This window comes from Budorcas taxicolor, chromosome Y (assembly GCF_023091745.1).
Source record: "Budorcas taxicolor isolate Tak-1 chromosome Y, Takin1.1, whole genome shotgun sequence".
NCBI lineage: Eukaryota > Metazoa > Chordata > Mammalia > Artiodactyla > Bovidae > Budorcas > Budorcas taxicolor.
Genome location: NC_068936.1, coordinates 2,847,590 through 2,856,853, shown reverse-complemented (window position 1 = coordinate 2,856,853; position 9,264 = coordinate 2,847,590). Strand labels below are relative to the sequence as shown.

The 9,264-nt window shown below is 44.6% G+C and overlaps 1 pseudogene; it reads right to left on the bottom strand.

Annotated features, from left to right (window-relative positions):
- Positions 1-257: 257 nt before the first annotated feature.
- LOC128070908 (testis-specific Y-encoded protein 4-like) lies at positions 258-8,238 on the bottom strand (annotated as a pseudogene).
- Positions 8,239-9,264: the final 1,026 nt, after the last annotated feature.

Here is a 9,264-nt window from a genome sequence, read left to right as displayed (position 1 = left end):
ACCCTGACCTTTTGCCCTGAAAAGAGATGTTGCTTTAGGGAGAAAAGTTGTGGAGTGAGAACTCCATGTGGGACAGAAATATCACCCTCATGCATGCCCATGTTGGAGCCATTGTGTCTGGGTTGAGAGAACAGGGTGGGACAATAGCTGAACTCCCCCTACACTATTAGTGCCAGTCTGTCCTTTGCCCTGTCCAGAAGTGGACATGTTTCCAAGAAGCAGTCATCTCCTTAGCAAGGACCACCCTAAGCTCACCCTCACCAATCACAGGTGAGTTCCATATCCCCAGGTACTCGCGTCACCAGCCCTTGGCCCACAGCGTAGTGACAAAAGCCCAAAAGAAGGACAAGTCCCTTGTGGTTGAAAACAGTTTCTGTCGAGATATTCCATAACGATGAGACATTGCCACCAGAGGGTTTGTGAGACAAATGTTGAAATTTCTGCACCTTGGCTTGATAGAGGGCTTTGAGCAAAGAGCAAACACCAATCTGGAAATTGGGATATTAATCACTGAGTCATCATGGACACAGAGCGCATGGCTGAGTGGGCTAGCCCTTGCTGTTTCACATGCCCATTCCCGTCTCTTCTGCCCCTGTACACTTTGTACCTTAACTGAGTTCCTGGGGAAAAAAAAAAAAAACAAAAAAACGACTTCACATGAGCTCAAACATATATTACAGGATCTATTTTTGTTCGCTTATCTGTTTCCTGGAAGATTTTAACTTTTCACCTGATAATCCTCACTGCCTTCCCACCCTTCTCTCTCTCTCTCTCTCTCTCTCTCTCTCTCTCTCTCTCTCTCTCTCTAGGCCACAGCCCCTCAATATACCTTATCCTCCCATTCCCTAAGATGTTGCCTGGAACCCTGGCTCTGGGAAGGTGACTGTCTCAGCAAAAGATAACATGCTACTATACACAAGGAGGCTATCTGGTTCACGGTGAGTTGAATGTTAAGGCTTTTTCCTTGTTCTATATTCTTAAACTGTCTGATGATATTGAACAGAGAGGATACTTGGGGTGCCACCATCAAACAAAATTGAGTTCCACTATTTCAAATTCTGGCCCTTGTTTAGAACACCCTTTCCATGAATGTGCAAAATGGCCAGCCCACAGTTAATGGCCCCTCATCTTCTTTCCCCTTCATCCCCAATCCCCACCCCACAGAAAGAACTGTATCCTCTGACACACACCCAAAGTATGATTAACCCCCTCTGCAAATCTCCATGACTGTTAATTCCCACACATTAAACTGAGAAGCCTACATGGAGCTGAAGTATTTGTCCTGAGGACATGCCCAAACTATACACAGACACATACAGTCGAGGCTGTTTATTTTATCTTTCAGAATTATTTGAGGTTTACTAGTGTCTCCTTTGCTTTTCACCTCTCTTCTTTTCACAGCTATTTGTAAGGCTTCCACAGACAGCCATTCTACTTTTTTGCAAAGGAGAAAAGGAAAGATATAAGCATCTGAATGCAGAGTTCCAAAGAAAAGCAAGAAGGAATTAGAAAGCCTTCTTCAGTGATCAATGCAAAGAAATCGAGGAAAACAATAGAATGGGAAGGACTAGAGATCTCTTCAAGAAAATCAGAGATAACAAGGGAACATTTCATGCAAAGATGGGCTCAATAAAGGACAGAAATGATCTGGACCTAACAGGAGCCGAAGATATCAAGAAGAGGTGGAAAGAATACATGGAAGAACCATACAAAAAAAGATCTTCATGACCAAGATAATCACGATGATGGGATCACTAATCTAGAGCCAGGCATCTTGGAATTTGAAGTCAAGTGGGCCTTAGAAAGCATCACTATGAACAAAGCTAGTGGAAGTGATGGAACTCCAGTTGAGCTGTTTCAAATCCTGAAAGATGATGCTGTGAAAGTGCTGCACTCAATATGCCAGCAAATTTGGAAAACTCAGCAGTGGCCATAGGACTGGAAAAGGTCAGTTTTCATTCCAATCCCAAAGAAAGGCAATGCAAAAGAATGCTCAAAACACTGCACAATTGCACTCATCTCACATGCTAATAAAGTAATGCTCAAAATTCTCTAAGCCAGGCTTCAGCAATACATGAACCGTGAACTCCCTGATGTTCAAGCTGGTTTTAGAAAAGGCAGAGGAACCAGAGATAAAATTGCCAACATCTGTTGGATCATGGAAAAAGCAAAAGAGTTCCAGAAAAACATCTATTTCTGCTTTATTGACTATGCCAAAGCCTTTGTGTGGATCACAATAAACTGTGGAAAATTCTGAAGGAGATGGGAAAACCAGACCACCTAACCTGCCTCTTGAGAAATCTGTATGCAGGTCAGGAAGCAGCAGTTAGAAATGAACATTGAACAACAGACTGATTCCAAATACGAAAAGGAGTATGTCAATGCTGTATATTGTCACCCTGATTATTCAACTTATATGCAGAGTACATCATGAGAAACACTGAGTTGGAAGAAACACAAGCTGGAATCAAGATTGCCAGGAGAAATATCAATAATCTCAGATAGGCAGATGACACGACTCTTATGGCAAAAAGTGAAGAGGAGCTAAAAAGCCTCTTGATGAAAGTGAAAGAGGAGAGTGAAAAAGTTGGCTTAGAGCTCAACATTCAGAAAATCAAGATCATGGCATCTGGTCCCATCACTTCATGGGAAATAGATGGGGAAATAGTAGAAACAGCGTCAGACTTTATTTTTGGGGGCTCCAAAATCACTGCAGATGGTGACTGCAGCCATGAAATTAGAAGACGCTTACTCCTTGGAAGAAAAGTTATGACCAATCTAGATAGTATAATCAAAAGCAGATGCATTACTTTGCCGACTAAGATCCATCTAGTCAAGGCTATGGTTTTTCCTCTGGTCGTGTATGGATGTGAGAGTTGGACTGTGAAGAAGGCTGACCGCCGAAGAATTGATGTTTTTGAACTGTGGTGTTGGAGATGACTCTTGAAAGTCCCTTGGACTGCAAGGAGATCCAACCAGTCCATTCTGAAGGAGATCAGCCCTGGGATTTCTTTGGAAGGAATGATGTTAAAGCTGAAGCCCCTGTACTTCGGCCACCTCATGCGAAGTGTTGACTCATTGGAAAACACTCTGATGCTGGGAGGGATTGGAGGCAGGAGGAGAAGGGGATGACGTAGCTGGATGGCATCATGGACTCTATGGACGTGAGTCTGAGTGAACTCCGGGAGATGGTGATGGACAGGGAGGCCTGGCGTGCTGCGATTCATGGCATCACAGAGTTGGACACGACTGAGTGACTGAACTGAACTGAACTGAACTAGTGTCTCCCTCTCTATCCATTTCACAACCAGACTGCCGGGGTCCAGCCCCAGTGGATCCATGGTGATTCGAAGGTGTGGACAGAGTTGGAGTCCTGGAAAAAACTTATTTAATTACAGATATAGAAGGAGATTAGAAACAGATAGTGCAGTAGGAGAATTAGTGGAGAAAAGAGGCTGAATAACTGATTTACATGGAATACCAATCACCACCTACGTAGGCCACAAGCATCTTTCTATTTTCCCAAAGGAGAGGAGGCACTGAGGCCTCCCTGGCCCAATCTCAGAAACACAGGTGGAATTAGCAGGCTTGGTGAGTACCCACATTTCAGATGGGAATTCAGCCAGGAAAATGGGAAGCGAGAAAGAAACGACACGGGGGAATCAGTCTTTCTGGAATCTGATCCGATTTCTTTATTTTTCAGGTTTGTTTATATACCTTTTTGTTATACATAGGGATGAATACAGTCATGTGGGGGTCAGCAGACCTGACCCTTGTCACAATCAGGTGCTTCATATAAAATTATACAAAGGTCTTATGAGTTTCATCATCTTTTAGCCATGAGGTCTGCTGACATTTTATGGCCCTTTCTGATACCTGTGAGTTAACCAGAAAACTTATTTTTCCAGGGGTGATTTTTTTCGTAAATCAGGCGCCACCCTCCAAATAAAGTTGCATTCGTATAGGGTGAGGGTGTAGTGAGTTACAATCAAGAAAGGAATTTACTTAACCTAAGGTTTAACATGGTTAATCTTAAGGGTTAATACTTATTTCTCCTATAAGCTAGTTATATTCATTATAAGGGCAGGAATATGAAGTTTTAGCAGCAAATATTGGCTCAACAAATGTAAACCCTTTACCAATGTTCCCCTTAAGATCTATAGTGATAAAGTTACATTTTTGCATAGCAAGGACATAGTGATTTATAACAAAGTACAGTGATCTATAACAAAAGAGAAGATTCATTAACTCAAAAAGTCTAGTATTGCTAACATTAAAAAACTACTATATTTCCTTTTCTATATTCCAAATACATTGATTAGTCTATTCCCAGGTGCCTAAGGATATGGAGGTCTGGTGGCAATCATTGACTCATTAATGAAAAAAGCCCTACACTAATATTCCATACTCTCTGTGCTGTTTATGGTTGAGGGGTTGTCACACAAGCTAGTCTGTCAGCAGAGAGGTTTGACCTGAGACATCCTTGTCACACCCAGGGCAGGGAATTAACAGTAATTATTGGCAGGACAAATGAAAAAACCCTTCACCAATATAATTCCTAATCATCCTACTAATACTACACAAATGATCTTCTAACTTCTCAAAAGAGTCTGTTTTTAGAAAGTTTTAAAACATCCCATGCCTCTCACAGTTGGGAGGCTGTAAACAATCACATGCGGCCGGACAAGCCTGATCAGGCAGGCCAGAGAACCTTCAGAGTTCGTAAGTTGAAATACTCTTATCATGCCCAGAAATTTTTATTAACTGGAGCTGCAAGTTAGCTCCTTCTCTGAGAGAAATGGTTATGGGGGAGAGTTCCCCGTAAAGTACTCTGGTTTTGGGGTAGATGCTCGGAAACAGGGGTTTCCTGAGGCTTGATCACACCTTTGCGTATGCCAAGCTTCCTTCCTCATGACCTTTGCCATGGGCAGAGTTCCTCACGCTGGCTCCCAACACCAGACCACTCTTTGTTACTTTCCTGTGCATGAGAACTATGCTTGCCATTGATCTTCATGTGAAGCAGCTTCTTTAGCTTTCTATTTTAGGTAAAAAGGGATGCTCCATCATACATTTCTCAAAATTGAAGGGTTCCTTTCAAAACAGACACAGACACAGATATATAAACCTATCTTCTCTGAACAATCCTAAAGATAGCTTTACTCTTTCAAGACGGTTCCCAAGAGAGAGTCTGTGATCTTTCACATTTCCTAAAAGCAAATATTAAAAAAAAAAAATGTACCCCAATCATCACTGAAGAACTATTTACAATATCTAGGACATGGAAGCAACCTAGATGTCCATCAGCAGATGAAGGAACAAGGAAATTGTGGTACATATACACAATGGTATGTTACTCAGTTCTAAAGAGGAATACATCAAAGTTAGTTTTAGTGATGTGGAGTGAACATGAAGCCTTTTACACAGAGTGAAGTAAGTCAGAAAGAGGAAAATAAATACTGCATGTTAACACAAATATATAGAGTTTAGGACCACGTTCGGGGTATGGACCATCCAATATGCAGGGCAACAGATAAGATATAGACATAGAGAACAGACTTTTAGATTCAGTGGGAGAATGTGAGGATGCATGATTGAAGAAAATAGCCCCAAATCACGTAAATTGTCAATGCAACACAAGTGATCAGTGAGAGTTTTGTGCATGAAGCAAGGCACCCAAAGTCAAGCTTTGCGGCAACCCAGAGGGATGGGGTTGGCAGGGAAGTGGGTGGGTTGGTGGGGGTTAAGGAACTGGGGGAACATGTATACACGTATGGCTGATTCATGGTGACCAATGGATGGCAAAAACCATCACAATGTTGTAATTATCCTCCAGTTTAAATAAAGTAATCTCATGATCCTGCACAATGGCCAGTATTTTTGGAATGACTGTGGTGGGTGAAAAGGTACAAAAGAAAATTAGCAAAGAAAAGTGATGATCAAAATGGAAGCAAATGATGGTCAGTGTGGTATACAGCCTTGCACAAAGAAGACTCACAGACCGTTTTGGAAATGGGACTTCATGAGGAATAGTAATTGGGATCCAATTTATGAGGAACCTGAGGGCAGAGTTGTTGGCCCTGGAATGATAGTTCAGATATGCACAGCTGAGTCAAATTGAAATCAGAGTAACTTGGGACTGACCAGGCTAATTCATTTACCTCCAGCTTCCCTAACTAGAACCTGTTTTTCACACTTGCTGTCTCATGCTGATGCCCTCATGCCCTGGTGTCACTCTGTATTCCATGGAGTCTCAATTTCTCCATGTATGAAATAAGTGACCAAGGCTCCTGGAAAACACTTACGTCAGTGCCCAGTCCCTGGTCTTCTCACCTCTTGTCCTCCCAGTACACCCCTGTGGTGGAGCCTTCCTCCTCATGTAGTACTGCAAAGGATTGGGCCACAGATCCTTAATGATGATCTCCCAGGGAAACCAGCAAGGTCAGCACAGAGCTGGCCAGACCCCAGGCCCTCCAGTGTGCTGCCAAGAACTCCAACATCAAATGCATACACTGGCCCAGTTGTCCAATGAGACCCCATCTCAGCCATCCTGCTGGATCCTGCAAAGTTATGGTCAAAGAACCAGTTGAAGAAGTTAATGATATTGTTGTGGTATCTCTGGATGTATGCCTTACATTCAATCCCTGGTGACACTGAATTGGAGTGGAATGAGATGCTAGGTATCCTGCAAGTAAAGGAGTATGGGAGAAAGACCTAAATCACTTTCCAAGTTCAACCTACCCCTTTCTGTCCCCACACCCCGAATCCAGTGAGCTGCTCTTACCAGTGATGTTAATGAGACACTCCTTAACAATCACTTCGTTCTGCAAATACCTGTTCTTCTGGAAAGACAATGTGATCTTGCACCAAAGAGTGGGATACCTGAGATGCTCCACAGGCCAGGACAAAGTGAGGGAGGTGGCATGGGGGTGGGGTGTGTATGAAACCTCTTTATAGAAGAGCTGTCCTTTACTATTTTCAGGGATATATCATTTCCCCTCCCCTCCCCATGCACCTCCCTTCCCAATTATCAGTGTCCCCTGCCTGACCTTTAAGTTGGTCATGTAGTTAAGTATGTCTTTATCTGGTTCACTCATCTTGACTGACATTTGGGGGTGGTTCATAAATTACTTTAGGTCAAGGAGCCTGTAGATATGCTGGGAGAACAAAGGTAGCCTAAAGAGTAGCCTGGCATTGTCTGACTTCAACTGGCTCCTACTGAACTCCTTACATCTGTGTGGAGTTAGTACACACAGACCATGTGAAGGCCCAAGAAGCCCCAAGGCTATGCCTATCAATGCAAACAGGTTCCGTTCCTAACAGGAAGGTCCTAAGCTCCATCTCAGACTTCTAAAAGTTAGTTTATTTCTGGAAAACAAACACTCCTAGCTGCAACTAGCATGAGCACTTACGCACTGCAACGTCAGCCCCCAAATTCATTCAGATTTTGGAGAAGACCTGTATTCCAGATAAGCTTTTTCTATGAGGGGTCTGGTAATAATGACAATTCTTATTGGGACCTGTGCAATTAAAGCCCAAGTATCAGTTATTCTTGCTAAACCAAACAGCAAATACATCAGCCATCTAATTACCCATCATCAAATACATACATTTTGTACCAAAACTGCAACATCTGTAAACTGTGTTTGCAACAGCACAGGTAAAACCAATTCCACAAGCACCACACCAAGGATAAAACTTTGACCCAGAGCCATGAATTCCCTGGATGATGGTGTTTCTGTATTCTAAATGCAGCTTCCGCCTCTGACAATTCTCGGCTTTCAGCTGAGAGAGGGCCCTTTGGGCTTTCTTATTCACAGGATCCAGCTTCACCTGCAGGACTTCCAGCACCCCCAGTGGGGGCCAGTCACTCAGGACTCCGGGCCTTAGATGTTCCTGGCTCTGCTCCTCCAGCTTTCCCTCCCACTCCTCTGAAGAAACCTGCTCCAGATCCTCCTTATCCACTACCTCCACCTCCTCCATGTCTTCCAACAACAGCCGGTACTGCTGCCTGATACCTGACACCTCTCCCTCTTCCAGGGCTGTGCCTTTCTCTACCACTTATCCCCTGAAAAGGGAAGCCTCTTCTCCTGGTGTGCCACCTGGGACCGGCATCTCCTCTGCCTCCCCCACTGGGCAGGCAGGGCCCAGGGACCCTGCCCTGTAAAGAGCTGGGTTCACAACTAAAATCCAGGATCCTGGGGAGCTTCCGCTTTCCTCTGGCCCCATCTCACTCTCCATGTGACCCTGGCCATGGCCCCGACTTGCTAAGTAGCTGGATAGGAGAGCACATCAAGTGTTCCACACAGCCTGCCCACCCGCTGCAGTCTACTCTGCGACAGCAACTGCTTGCTTCCCAACAGTCTACCTGCAGGGAAGGGGAAACACGCATACACAGAGCTTTGAGACAACCATCCTCAAGTTTTAAATTGCCTCTGGTGAAGCGGAAGGTTACATGTGTTCAGGGACAGACACAGGTGAGACAGGGTTCCTGGTTACGTCCAGGACATAGTTGCTCACCTTGGATCCAAACTGCAAGCCATGGCAGAGCATGGGGGTGGATGTAGGGACATACACTGACCTCACCGTGTCTCAACTGTTGCAGAGTCCATCCCTATACTTGTGCCTTAGGCTAGAGCAGTATCAGGAATGCAGCCATCATCTGAGGAAGAAGCACATCAATTCCCTCTGCTTGCTGTCTGGGCCCCAGGTGGCAGCCCCAAGGCAAACCACCATGGAAGACCTTGACCCAAGGTCTGTCAGCTCTCAGCCTTCACCACCCAACCCTACCCTCCACCACCAGCCCAGCCTCCCCCACCACCTTGGCCTGGGCTTAGAGCAGGGACAAGGGTACCTAAGGATATGAACCAGGTGCACAGATGCTTTTCCCAGAGGAGGAGAGCTCCTCACCCAAGTGTTTCAGGGTGACAACAGCGCCCCTTCTGGGCATTGAGTTCAGTTCAGTTCTGTTGCTCAGTAATGTCCGACTCTTTGCGACCCCTAGAATTGCAGCACACCAGGCCTCCCTGTCCATCTTCATCTCCTAGAGTTCACTCAAACTCACGATCAAGTCGGTGATGCCATTCAGCCATCTCAACCTCTGTTGTCACCTTTCCTCCTGACCCTAATCACTCCCAGCATCAAGTCATTTCCAATGAGTCAACTCTTCACAAGAGGTGGAGAAAGTACTGGATTTCAGCTTAAGCATCATTCCTTTCAAAGAACATCCAGGGCTGATCTGCTTTAGAATGGACTGGTTGGATCTCC